The following is a 14,552-nucleotide window of genomic DNA, read 5'->3' on the forward strand; positions in this document are numbered from 1 at the left end:
TCATGACTAGTTTGCGAAGAAGGAACTCGGACAAGCTCGTCACATATTGGGCATGAGGATCGAGCGAAATCGGACGACCAAGACCCTCCGACTCTCCCAGTCCGACTATATTCGGAAGGTGTTGAAGCGCTTCAACATGGAGAATGTGAAGCCAACACCAACACCACCTCCGACGTCGATCCGACTATCGGACAGAGACTCTCCTTCAATGGACAAGGAGACAAAGCTTAATGGAAAGATGCCCTACGCATCAACCGTAGAAGTATCATGTACACAATGGTGGCGACTTGACCGGACCTAGCCTATGCCGTAGGGGTGGTCAGCTGATGTCGTGAAGATTTCGAGCCATGGTGAGAAACCGGGGAATATCGGAAGAATCGGCGTAGTGCATCATGTGCACTTACCCTTGTAAAAATGTGTGAATAATAGGGGTGCCTTTATGGCGCCAAGTAGGAGTCAAGTCGGGACAAAGAATCCCATGTAAATCAGGATTTATCCCACATTGTAACGCATCCCTCTCCTTGTTCTATAAAAGGAAGGGAGGGTCCCTTGTAGAGGGGTTGCCCATTTTGAGTTAGGAGGGTATACCACTTAGGTCGAAAGGGTGTTAGTTCTTCTTCTTCTTCGTCGTCGTGTGGGTTGGGTCTTCATGACTGTTTAGGGTTTAGTCCGGTTCGGAGCTCGCATGTTCGAAGAGGTTTAGGCTCCTACCCTGTCTCCTGTGCAAGACCCCGCTCGGCGCGACGAGCCTGAGAGCTCCCCAATCGACGGCTTGGCAGCGGACTGTTGTTGTAACGTAACCTACCTTGGTCCGGCTCGAAGCCGGAGTTGTATCTTGCTCTTGTAATATATATATATGTTTGGTTGTGCACACCGCGTCTCTAATGGTGTCGGTGTTTCTACCCCTTTTGTTTTCTGTACATAAGCGTCGGTGTAGCGTGCAAGCTCTCTCTCACTCACTCACTCTCACTCTCTCACTCTCTCTCTCGTGTTCGGTAGCCTCTAGTACGTGTCCGGAGTCGGTTTCTTGGCATCTCTCTCTTCCTTGTCCGAGACCCCTATGGTCCCGCCCCTTTCGACACACACTCGCGGAATACCGCGACATCATTGGTGAACCCGATGTGAAAGGCGGAAAGGGAGAATGGAGTTCGAAGAAGACGACTTCGCACAACTTTTTGTCGAAGCGGTGAGGGAGTTTGGATGAGCAACAACAAGTGGAAAGATCGAGGCCGCAAGTTGACGCCGAGGAGACGGACTTGCCCCACGAGATGGCAGAAGATCGGTACGACGGTGCCATGGGAGAGGGTGCGGAGCAAGCGACCCTCTCAACTTGCGGAGAAAGACCGTCCAAGGAGGAGGTTGAAAGGGCACACCTGAAAGCAGATCAGAAGACGTGTGTGTGGCCATGGAGGGCCAAAGCAAAGCACGGGTACAGAATGACGTTCGGCACAGGCGGTGCCGAACAAGGAAGGCGGAAGATGGGGCATGGCGGTGCCGGGAACGAGAGCACAGGTGCGTAACAGACTGCACGGATTGGAGACCAGAAACATGATCGAGGGCCGGAGAAGGATCCTCCACACCCACTTCGGAGATCTCGGCAGCTCAGTGGTGTGACAAACCAAACCTGAGGTAACAAGCTAGTGGGGGTGAGGGGACGACGCCAAGTAGAAGGCTCCAAGCCGGTGGCAGCAGTGGAAGACGAAGGTGGCCAAGCGGGCTACTACGGGGTGTTCCTCGTACGCCGAGGACAACGGTATGTGGAGAAGCGACGATGCACGATATGGTCGGACGAGGGCCGACGACGCGTGTATGGGAAGTAAACGGAGTTTGGCACGAGCGGAGCCGAACACGAGTAGGGGATGCACGGTACACAGAGGTGCCAGAGCGGGAATATAGGCGCGAAGATGGGTTGTCGGTCTAGGTGATCTCGCGTAGAAGGCCGAAGAGGGATCCTCCACACTAGTTCCGGAGACCTTGGCAGTTCGGCCGCCGTGCCAACGTAAGACCAAGGAGAAGGAAGGTGGCGGCAAGGGGACGAAGGCGGTGGAGATCAGCATAGAATGAGAATCGGGACGACACGAAGGTCGACGGAGGCGAAGCAGGCCATCACGGGTGCTCCTCGAACAGAGGACACTGCGTATCCGAAGGGACAAGAAGTGTGCAAGCGGTCCAAAGAAGGGCCAACAGGAAGCACGCGCACTACGGGATCGCGGTGAATGGCCTATCGACGGGTCGAACAAGCCTACGGGGATCCAAACGTGGAGAAGGAACCGGAGCCGACGGTTCGGACCGGCGAGGCCAACGCGCAGCCGGAATGCGGATTATGGAAGACCGGTTCCTCACCAGCTGAAATCTCTCACCCTTCTCTGGACTTGGCACATATCGGTGGACGTGCGGTTTGGTGGGGGCAGATTCCGGGCCATGGTGAGAAATTGAGGAATATTGGAAGAATCGGCACAGTGCATCATGTGCACTTACCCTTGTAAAAACGTATGAATAATAGGGGTGCCTTTATGGTGCCGAGTAGGAGTCAAGTCGGGACAGAGAATCCCATGTAAATCGGGATTTATCCCACATTGTAATGCCGAGTAGGGAGGGTCCTTTGTAGAGGGGTTACCCATTTTGAGTTAGGAGGGTATACCACTTAGGTCGAAAGGGTGTTAGTTCTTCTTCTTCTTCTTCTTCTTCTTCGTCGTCGTTTGGGTTGGGTCTTCATGACTATTTAGGGTTTAGTCCGGTTTGGAGCTCGCATGTTCGAAGAGGTTTAGGCTCCTACCCTGTCTCCTGTGCAAGACCCCTCTCGGTGCGACGAGCCTGAGAGCTCCCCGATCGACGGCTTAGCAGCGAACTGCTGTTGTAACGTAACCTACCTTGGTCCGGCTCGAAGCCGGAGTTGTATCTTGCTCTTGTAATATATATATATATGTTTGGTTGTGCACACCGCGTCTCTAATGGTGTCGGTGTTTCTACCCCTTTTGTTTTCTGTACATAAGCGTCGGTGTAGCGCGCAAGCTCTCTCTCTCTCACTCTCTCTCTCTCGTGTTCGGTAGAGTCTAGTACGTGTCCGGAGTCGGTTTCTTAGCATCTCTCTCTTGCTCGTCCGAGACCCCCATGGTCCCGCCCCTTTCGACACGCACTCGTGGAATACCGCGACATCATTGGTGAACCCGATGTGAAAGGCGACAAGGGAGAATGGAGCTGGAAGAAGACGACTTCGCACAACTTTTTGTCGAAGCGGTGAGGGAGTTTGGACGAGCAACAACAAGAGGAAAGATCGAGGCCGCAAGCTGACGTAGCTGATTTTGGTTTGACAACCTCAGCCGAAGTGAAAGGCTACACTGACTCCAACTATGCCGGCAATATGGACAATCGGAAGTCAACATCAGGCTATATTTTCACCTATGGTAGCAGTGCTATATCATGGAGGTCAAAACTTCAAGAGTGCACGGACTTGTCGACCACAAAGGCCGAGTACATAGCAGCATCAGAGGCAGCAAAAGAAGCGATTTGGTTGCTGCACTGACTGACTGCCGATTTCTTAGTTACAAGCTGAAATGACCAACCACACCTGACCATCTATTGCGACTCATTGAGCGCAGTACACCTCATCAACAATCTTGTCTATCACGCGAAGACAAAGCATATTGAGGTGTGTTATCATCACATCCGGGAGCTCATAACCGAGAAAAAGCTCAAAGTCTGGAAGATTGACACCGAGGTGAATATCGTTGATTGCCTGACGAAGCCACTCCCATATCAATGCTTTGGAACACTAAGGACAAAGATGGGACTTTGACATGCGACCGAGCAGAAGAAGGCCGAACAAGGAGCAAAAGGTAAGTCGAACCGATCGACTCAGCCAAGTCAATTTGATTAACTAGCCGAACCAGGATAGACATTGAACACATCTCTGCCGACTCAGCCACATGCCGACTGACTTGTAAATATAAATTTAGATTAATTTTTTAATTTAGGTTTATAGGGGAGATAACCCCAAACACTTGTACATGCAGGAAAGAGTAGTCCTTTTACGGGGGAGTTTGTTGGCATAAAAGGCCAACTCCTTCCACTTTGTATCTGAGTGTGAACTCTTCCAAAGAGTTAGGGCGTAGTATATAAATGATAACCTAACGTTGTAAAGTGGCTTCACCTTCTTGATCATCTTGTATCTTCCATTAAACCTAACGAGAGAGAGAGAGAGAGAGAACAAATGCAATAACTGAGCTTCTATTAAAGCTTAAATTGTGTCTATCTTTTGTTATATCTTCTTGTCTCCATTACGTGTAGTTTGTTGAACACATACGATAGGTCCTCACACACACACACACACACACACACACACACACACACACACACACACACACACACACACACGTTTCCGTGCATATTCCCTCAACAGTCACCAGTACTCTCTACACATTAACTATGTGTCATAGAATCATATTCTATGACACATAACTAATGAGTTCCATATTCCCCATGACTAATGCCTCTTCACATTCCCTAAGGTTCTAGAGAGAAAGTGGGTGTTATAGTGAGTTAATGAAGGTGACCTTATATAAAAGCACCCTCCTACTTTATATAGTGTCGATTGTGTTAGGAAACATGTCCCTCCGGATGGGAAGTAAGAAGAATTCGGAAATCGGGGAGATAGCCAACACGGAAGGCTAAACTTGTAAATAGTCGAAAGGTATATAAGTACTTAGGGCAATCATGTTAGATGTTTGCGTTATTGTAAAGTTATTGTTGACGAGGTTGTTGCCTCTGTAACTGTGAGAGTGAACGAGTGTGAGTGGAAGCATGTGAGCTCCATAGCCGCCTGTTGGTGAAGCAGGATCTTGAGGTCGTTGCCTTTGAGATCTCTGATTGTATTCCTTTCTCTCATAGTGTTCTGTTCGGAGTTTGTAGACTCCACGTGGTTTTTTTCCCAGTTCGGGTTTCCACGTTAAAATTTGTGTCATTCTCAGTTTCTGTATTTTGTTTTTCCTTTCCATTAGATCGACTATTATTCCGCACACGTACAACTGGTTGTGGCCGGCAACGATTTACACTTCAAACTGGTATCAGAGCAAGCAACACAGAAAATGGAAGGAGGCGGGAGCGGCTTCCCAGGTATGATGGTTCTAAATTCACAGAACTATGCAGATTGGAAGATTAAGATGGAAGACCTTCTCATTGTAAAAGACCTGTATGAGCCAATCGACAGATCAGAAATACCAAAGGGGGTATTGGAGTCGGATTGGAAGCTTCTGAATAGCAAAGCCGTGGCCACTATCCGACAGTGTGTCGACGGAAGTGTCCTTCAGCACGTGGCAAACGACACGAATGCCCAAGAGATGTGGCAGAAGCTGTCGAGTCTTTATGAGAGGAAGAATGCGCTCAACAGAACCTCATTGATGAGGAAAATAGTAAACCTAAAATACAGCGACGGTGAGAGCATGGTTGAACACGTAAGCACATTCATGGGGTATGTAAATCAACTTGCAGCGATCAAGTTCCCTTGTATGATGAAATGCAGGCAATCATGTTGATGTGTACGTTACCGGAAAGCTGGGAGAACTTGGTGGTTACTCTTAGCACCTCCTACCAAGAAGAGAACTTGTCTTTGCAGACGGTGAAGACAAGCATCCTTAACGAGGAGGCGCGTTGGAAGGACAAGGAACCGATTCTCGACTCAAAAGCGCTCCTTTCCGAATTGGAATGTGGAAGACAAAGGAACCGGAGTCCCTAGAACCGGGAAAAATCGGGAACACGGTCAAAGTCAAGGGGGAGGCCCACGTGCTTCTACTGCGGGAAGCCAGGGCACTTCCAGAAGAACTGTCGGCATTTCTGGAAAGACAAGGAAACCGACAGTACCGATTCGAAGAAGTCACCGGAACGAAATGATGCTTATCGAGGAGCCACGGACCGAAACGGTTCGGATCGGCGAGTGCGGGACCGGAAAGGAACGACGGCAATCGCGGCAAGTGAAGAGGAGCTAATGCTCATCACCGAGGAGAGTGAACTGAAACCTTGCCGGCGACGAGATGACCTGGGTGGTCGATTCCGGAGCGTCGTTCCACCTGACCCCGGATAGAAAATGCTTCTCATTCTACTCGGCCGGTGACCACGACCGTGTTCGAATGGGGAATGAAGGTACATGCCGAATTGTCAGCATAGGAGATGTGTGGTTGACGACATCAACCGGATGCAAGATGTTGCTGAATGATGTCCGACATGTTCCGGAGGTTCGATTGAACCTAATATCAGCCCGTCGGCTAGATGATGAGGGCTACATGGGTAGCATCAGGAACGGTGTTATGAAGTTCAGCAAAGGGAGCCTGATTATGGCTCAGGCCCGGAAAGTCAACACTCTGTACCTGATGAATGCCCGGTTATGTCTGGAGGAAGTGAACATGGCATCCAACACTGCCGGTGAGCTATGGCACAAGAGGCTGTGTCACATGAGCGAGAAGGGGATGAAGAGGCTTGTAGACGACAACCTCATTACAGTAAAGAACGTGCACTTGGAGAAGTGCACTGATTGTCTGGCCGGTAAACAAAACCGGACCTCCTTCCGATTGAGGCCACCGATGAGACGTAATGCACCACTGGAGTTGGTGCATACTGATGTGTGTCAAGTGGACACTAAGTCACATGCCGGATTGCAGTACTTCGTGACGTTCATAGATGACCAAAACTGGAAGCTGTGCCACACCGTTGAAGACGAAGGATCAGGTGTTATCCGTCTTCAAAGAGCTCCACGCGAGAGTGGAAAGAGAAACCGGCCGGAAGTTGAAGGTGGTTCGAGCAGATAATGGAGGAGAATACCGGGGGCAGTTCGAGGAGTACTACCGCTCGAAGGGAATCCGGCTCGAATTTACCGTGCCGAAGACGCTGGAACTAAACGGGTTGGCCGAGAGGATGAACCAGACCATAATGGAGAGGGTCCGGAGTATGCTGGCGCATGCAAAATTACCCAAGACGTTTTGGGCTGAGGCACTATCGATGGCGACATATATGATAAACAGATCACCCTCAGTACCCTTGGGCAGGGACACGCTGCAGAGAGTCTGGACCGGTAAGGAAGTGTCCTACCGGCATCTGAAGGTATTTGGGTGCCTTGCGTACATGCATGTAGCTAAGGACCAGAGAGGAAAGTTAGATCCGAAGACCCGGCCATGCATAATCCTCGGTTACGGCGACGATGAGTTCGGCTACCGAATATGGGACCCGGTCGACAAGAAAGTATTCCGGAGTCGAGATATTATCTTCATGGAGGACAAGACGCTCGCCGACTGGGAGTCGGAGAAGAAGATAATGAACTCCGAGTCGACCGGTAAGGAAAAATTTCGACTTGATGAAATGCAGTCCCAACCGACAAGAAGCCGGTTAGCACTCGATGAACCGGCCGGTGACGGTGAGGAGACAAAACCGGCTGAAGAAGAAGGAATAGGTGAAACCGAAACCGGACAAGACCCTGAATCGGATTCGGATGAAGAGCAAATGGAGGAGCCGGTTACCGAAGCCCAAGGACACAGATATCCTCTCAGAGAGAGAAGGCCCCCCCGAAGATTTCCGGATCTAGAGCACGTGTTGCTAACCGATGAGGGGGAGCCAGAAAGCTTCGAGGAAGCTAAAAGTGACGCCCATAGCCGAAAATGGTTAAGTGCCATGCAAGATGAGATGGATTCCCTGCATGAGAACCATATGTACAGATTGGTGGAGTTGCCGAAAGGAAAGCGGGCACTCTGAAACAAGTGGGTGTACAAGTTGAAACCGGGAGATGCCGGCAAGCCCCCGAGATACTAAGCCAGGATCGTGGTGAAGGGGTTCCAGCAGAAGAAGGGTGTGGACTTCAACGAGATATTTGCCCCGGTAGTAAACATGACGTCCATCCAGACGGTGTTGAGTATAGTGGCAAGCATGGACCTCGAGGTAGAGCAGCTGGACATGAAGATGACATTCCTTCACGGTGACCTCGAAGAGGAGATCTACATGCAACAACCGGAAGGATTCGTGGAGAAAGGGAAGGTGCACCTGGTTTGCCGGTTGAAGAAGAGCCTGTACGGACTGAAGCAGGCTCCCCAACAATGGTACCGGAAGTTCGACTCCTTCATGACCGACCAAGGGTATCACAAAACGCAAACCGATCACTGCGTGTTTGTGAAGAAGTTCGAAGGAGGCGACTTCCTGATACTCCTTCTGTACATGGACGACATGTTGATCGTCGGACGGGACCAAGCCTAAATACGGATGCTAAAGAAGGCTCTCAACCGAACTTTCTCAATGAAAGACTTGGGCCCGATAAGACAGATATTGGGGATGCACATCATCCGGGACCGGTCAGAGAAGAGATTGTGGTTGTCACAGGAGAAATATGTGACAAAGGTGCTTCAGCGGTTCAACATGTTAGAAGCGAAACCGATCGGATCGACACTCCCAGCAAACTGCAGACTATCTGGTAAGCAAAGCCCGAAGAAGAAAGCAGAGAAGGCGGATATGGTGAAGGTTCCATATGCCTCTGCCGTCGGGAGCTTAAAGTACGCAATGGTGTTTACTCGACCAGATATTGGATACATAGTCAGAGTGGTGAGCCGGTTTATGAGCAATCCCGACAAGGAGCACTGGAACGTGGTCAAATGGATACTCTGGTACTTGAAGGGTACTTCGAATATGAGTCTCCAATTCGGCTCCGGTAAACCTCAACTTGACGGTTTTACCGATTTGGACATGTCGGCTGATGTAGATACCAATCGATCTACATCTGGGTATGTAATGACATATGCAGGGGGAGCTGTTTCGTAGCAGTCAAGGCTGCAGAAGACGGTTGCATTGTCAACCACGGAGGGGGAGTACATGGCGGTTGTTGAAGCCGGCAAGGAAATATTATGGATGAAGGACTTCATCGGTGAGCTCGGTATCTGGCAAGATGAATACCGGCTCTATTGCGACAGTCAAAGTGCCATCCACCTTGCTAAGAACGCAGCGTACCATTCCAGGACGAAGCACATCCAATGTAGGTATCACTGGATCCGGGAGCGAGTAGAAGATCGAGAGTTCGCATTGACGAAGATCCACATGGCTGAGAACAGGTCAAATATGCTGACCAAAGAACTGATCCCCGACAAGTTGGATGCATGTCGGAAGCGGATCGAACTAGTAAGACATCCCATGACGGAGTGAAGGGGGAGTTTGTTAGGAAACAGGTCCCTCCGGATGGGAAGTGAGAAGAACCGAATCTGGAAATCGGGGAGATAGCCAACACGGAAGGCTAAACTTGTAAATAGTCGAAAGGTATATAAGTACTTAGGGCAATCATGTTAGATGTGTGCATTATTGTAAAGTTATTGTTGACGAGGTTGTTGCCTCTGTAACTGTGAGAGTGAACGAGTGTGAATGGAAGCATGTGAGCTCCATAGCCGCCTGTTGGTGAAGCAGGATCTCGAGGTCGTTGCCTTTGAAATCGTTGACTGTATTCCTTTCTCTCATAGTGTTCTGTTCGGAGTTTGTGAACTCCATGTGGTTTTTTCCCAGTTCGGGTTCCACGTTAAAATCTGTGTCATTCTCAGTTTCTGTATTCTATTTTTCCTTTCCATTAGATCGACTATTATTCCGCACACGTACAACCGGTTGTGGCCGGCTATGATTTACACTTCAGATTGTTGCTTGTAATGCTACATTTTTGTACTACATATTCTCCTTGTTAATATACACCTTCTTCTTGATGACTTCATTTTCTCTTATCTATCTTGTGCCTCTCTTCTCTCCTTTCCTCTCCTCTTCACACACACACACACACATAACATGCATCTCTTCCGCTGCACAGAATCATATCTGATTCTTTACAACTCCTATGCGCAAAGTCGGCTAGTCCTGTCTTCTGTCGACAGACTCTAAGTATGTCTATAGGTAGTGGTTTTGTAAGCATGTCGGATCCATTATCATCAATATGAATCTTCACAAGGGTAAACTCTCCTTCATCCACCTTCTCTTGTAACCAGTGATACCTTCTATGTATGTACTTGGTCTAAGAGTGATAAACAACGTTCTTGGCTAGATGTATGGCACTCGGACTATCACAATGGAACAAGAATTCTCCTTGCTTCATTCCTAGTTCATTGAGAAAACTCCTCATCCATATAAGCTCCTTACCAACCTTTACAATGGTCATATATTCTGCCTTTGTGGTCGACAAAGCCACAGTCTTCTGCAGTCTTGACTACCACAACACTGCTCCCCATGTATAGGACATCACATAACTTGATGTCAATCGGCTTGACTCTACATCCCCCGACATGTCTAAATCAGTAAAGCCGTCGAGCATAGGTTTTCGAAACCATACCTAAGGCACATTCTTGAGGTGCATTTCAAGTACTTGAGTATCCACTTTATTGCTGCCTAGTGTTCTCGACCTAGATTACTCATATATCAGCTCACCGTTCCGATTGCAAATGCTATTTCCGTTCTCGTACAGACCATAGCATACATTAAACTGCCAACGGCCGAGGCATATGACACTTTCATCATCTCGTCCTTGTCCTTCTCTCCTTTTGGACATTGCCTCGCATTCAACGGTAGTCTCGTACTACAATTAGTCGACAACGCAAACCCGACTAGTTTTGCTTCCGACATGTTGAATCTTTCCAAGATCTTTGTCACATACTTTTGTTGTAACAACCATAGCACGTTCTTAGTTCTGTCATGAACTATCTGCATCCCCAATATTTGCTTTGCCGGTCCAAGATCGTTCATGGAAAACGACTTACCTAGTGCTTTCTTCAAGCTCGCTATCTTCTTGGTGTCTTGTCCAATCACTAACATGTCTTCAACATATAGCAAGAGAATTAAGAAGTCACCTTCATCATACCTTTTGACAAACACACAGTGATCAGCTTGTGTTTTATGGAACCCATATTCCAGCATGAAGGATTTGAACTTCTTGTACCATTGGCGTGGATCTTGTTTCAAAACATACAAGCTTTTCCTCAGTCGACATTGTTGTTATGCCGACAAACACAATAGGTTGAACGTCTTACTTCCGAGAACGTTCTATCAAAATGATTGTGGTTGGAGAGATGGTATGTATCAACACTCTAAGCTCAGAACTTTTTGTAAACATTGATCACCCAGAACTTAATTCTAAGTTTAGAACATGCGCTCTTGATCAAGTGTTAGTTAAAACATAATTGGTGTAGCAAAGAATAGGTTCGAACATTCGACACAGTAAATAAATTGAAGGATAAACAAAATAGTTGACACAATGGATACTCTAGCTACCAAAATTATAGTAAAACCCAAAACAAAACGATAATGACACAATGCTCTTGGCCCCTTTTTATAGGCGACCTGAAAGACTTCTCCAAGATTTTACACTTGCCTATTCGACAAGAACCTACAGTTATACAAAACCGTCCTATTTCCCAAATTACTATATTTTTTATACTTGACAAAATTACATTTCAAATTTTGTCTTTTCATACACATTCGACTCCGACTCCGATTCTTGGCTCCTTTGTCGACCTTTATACCTCAGGTAGCCGACCAGCTAACACATGGCACTCCCGTGGGATAGTGCCTTGCATGGTCGAACCCCACCCAAAATCTTGGTCGTCTTCTTCAGCATTGTCATCTACCTACTCTTCGTCAATTAGGGCATCGTCTTCTATGTCACTCACGTCCTCGTTGAGTATATCAAACAGGTTTGCCTCATCCTCTTCTTGATCTTCTGCATCGGTCGGAGTCCGTGGATTGTTTGCGTTAAGCTCCTAATTCGTCCAAAATGTTGATTCCGCCTCTGCCTCCTCCTGTTCGTTTTCTCCTCCCTGGTGTGCATCGCTTACTGGTAATGTTTGGCCAAATTCGTCCCGAGTCGGTTCGGCGTCATCATTTCCCTCCTGTTCTCCTTGCTAGTGATGATGTTCCTTCTCATAGGCATCGAGCTCCATTGCAGCTGCCATTTGTTGGTCGCCGTAGTCTTCCATGTGGCGCATTGAAAGCTCATAGATGTCATTGGCTAGCTCTTCTTTGCTAATATTTGTTTATGATCGTAGGCATTAATTGAGACAACTTATTGTAGGGAGGTTCATGATATCTATGTCTTGTAACTGAGATAAGATCCATGATAGTACCGTGGTAGCCATCTTCATAAGCTTTGATTGTCAGTTGAGGATGATATTGAATCACATCATAATTGAGTGATACATTCTCTTACCAAATCCAATGAACTTGGAACAAAGGGTCCAAACAATCAAGAGAATGCATGCGAACTAACACGTGGTAAGGGTTTCCACTTTACAAAGACCCAAATAAAAGATCATGTAATGGGAGAAGCCAAGAGAAGGAGATACGGAGAGTGGGCATAGGCCAAAGGCATGTTGGAACAAGCCATAATCCTCTCTAGTAAGGTATAAGAGAGGAATAAGAGGTCAAGACAATGCATTTTAGATAGAATAAGTTATGAACCTTGTTAGTTTGAGGTTTGTATTAGGAGATCATGAGAGTGTATGTTGTAAGAGTTAGCAATAGTAAACCGAGCCGTTTTTAAACAATGTGGGGTTTGAAGGTAGGGTTCAGTTCGGTTTAGGCTTGAACACGTTTGCGTTCACAAGTGGAAGGATCGCGCACAAGTGGAAGGATAAGGAATATTCCGTTTGATTTTGGGGTTTTTTTGCCATTTCACAAAACATCTTGATACTAGTATCACATGTTCTCCAAAACTTGATGAAAAAGTTGAAAATTTCACCATTTGGTAAAATTGAAAAATGCCAAATTTGGGTAAAATATGAAAAGTAACTTTGTGGATTTTTAAAGAAAAATGACAACTAATAAGTTTTTAGATCTTAAAGAAATCAAAGTAGAATATTTCAAAACAATGAACGTTTTTATTCCATTCGATAAAATGTTGTCTAAATTTGTTACATATAGTTGCACGACAAATACATTTGGGAGTTATTTGCATGATTATCATCATTCTTTTCATGAGAATCACTACTATAGATAATATACAATTGTGACACTTCCTCCTCATCTTCCAATGTACCAATCAAATCATTGTCTTCACCAAATGGTATCTCCAAATTTTGTGCAATAAATCTTCTTCGCCTTCAATCTGAGATATCTTCTAGACTTGCTAATATCTCTTTTATTATGCATATCGTTGTTGTCCTTATACATCCAACTTTTGTTTGTGTAAAGTCATACATAATGATATCCACCTCATTAATGTCAATGATAGATGTATTACAAACGTTTAATACATCATCACGTCCAAAACTTTACCAATGCAGAATTGGTACCCAAGGTCATGGCCATCTACAAGTGTAGCTATTAATATCCCCATCTTGAGTTCTTGCAAGTTTCCTTGTCATCTGAGTTATACTTGTGTTGTCATCCTTCGTTCCAACTATAAAGATTAACATTAAGTAGTGATTAAGAACCACGCGAACACTTTATGGACCATGTAAATGGCATTTGTAAGGTTCAATTACCATCAACACAATTATTAATAGTTTTTTGTTAATCAATAATGCACATGTTCACCATAAAGTATCTTGTTGTACAACATGCATCTATCAATATGCATCTTTTTCTCTTGTTAAAACACACATTTTAGTACGATTCAAGTTCATGTTTAAATACCAAAATAAAATAGGAAAAAATGTAATTATTTTTAAAACAAAATCCGAAAGTTAAGTTAGTTCATGTCATGGTATGGTAGGACTCGAACCCATGACCTTATGCTACATGGGTCAAGCTCTTGACCATTAGACCATACATTACTATACATGAAATATTATTTTCATCACTTATTAAAGCTGAAAGTTTTTTAGAAAAAAAAACAAAATACCAAAATAAAATAGGAAAAAATGTAATTATTTAAATAAAAAAATCCGAAATAAAACTTTAAACATGAACTCGATACGCCGTATCGAGTTCATGTAAAAAAGTTAGCTTTTCAACATGAACTCGATACGCCGTATCGAGTTCATGTTGAAAAGGCGTATCGAGTTCATGTAAAAAAGTTAGGTTAGTTCATGTCATGATATGGTAAGACTCGAACCCATGACCTTATGCTAAATGGGTCAAGCTCTTAACCATTAGACCATACATTGCTATACATGAAATATTATTTTCATCACTTATTAAAGCTGAAAGTTTTTTAGAAAAAAAAACAAAATACCAAAATAAAATAGGAAAAAATGTAATTATTTTTTAAAAAAAATCCGAAATAAAACTTTAAACATGAACTCGATACGGCGTATCGAGTTCATGTATCGAGTTCATGTTGAAAAGGCGTATCGAGTTCATGTAAAAAGTTAGGTTAGCTCATGTCATGGTATAGTAGGACTCGAACCCATGACCTTATGCTACATGGGTCAAGCTCTTGACCATTAGACCATACATTGCTATACATGAAATATTATTTTCATCACTTATTAAAGCTGAAAGTTTTTTAGAAAAAAAAAACAAAATACCAAAATAAAATAGGAAAAAATGTAATTATTTTTAAAAAAAAATCCGAAATAAAACTTTAAACATGAACTCGATACGCCGTATCGAGTTCATGTTGA

This window comes from Azolla caroliniana, unplaced genomic scaffold (genome assembly GCF_043228905.1).
Source record: "Azolla caroliniana isolate FFs.n. ecotype wild unplaced genomic scaffold, voAzoCaro1.0.p SCAF_12, whole genome shotgun sequence".
Lineage (NCBI taxonomy): Eukaryota > Viridiplantae > Streptophyta > Polypodiopsida > Salviniales > Salviniaceae > Azolla > Azolla caroliniana.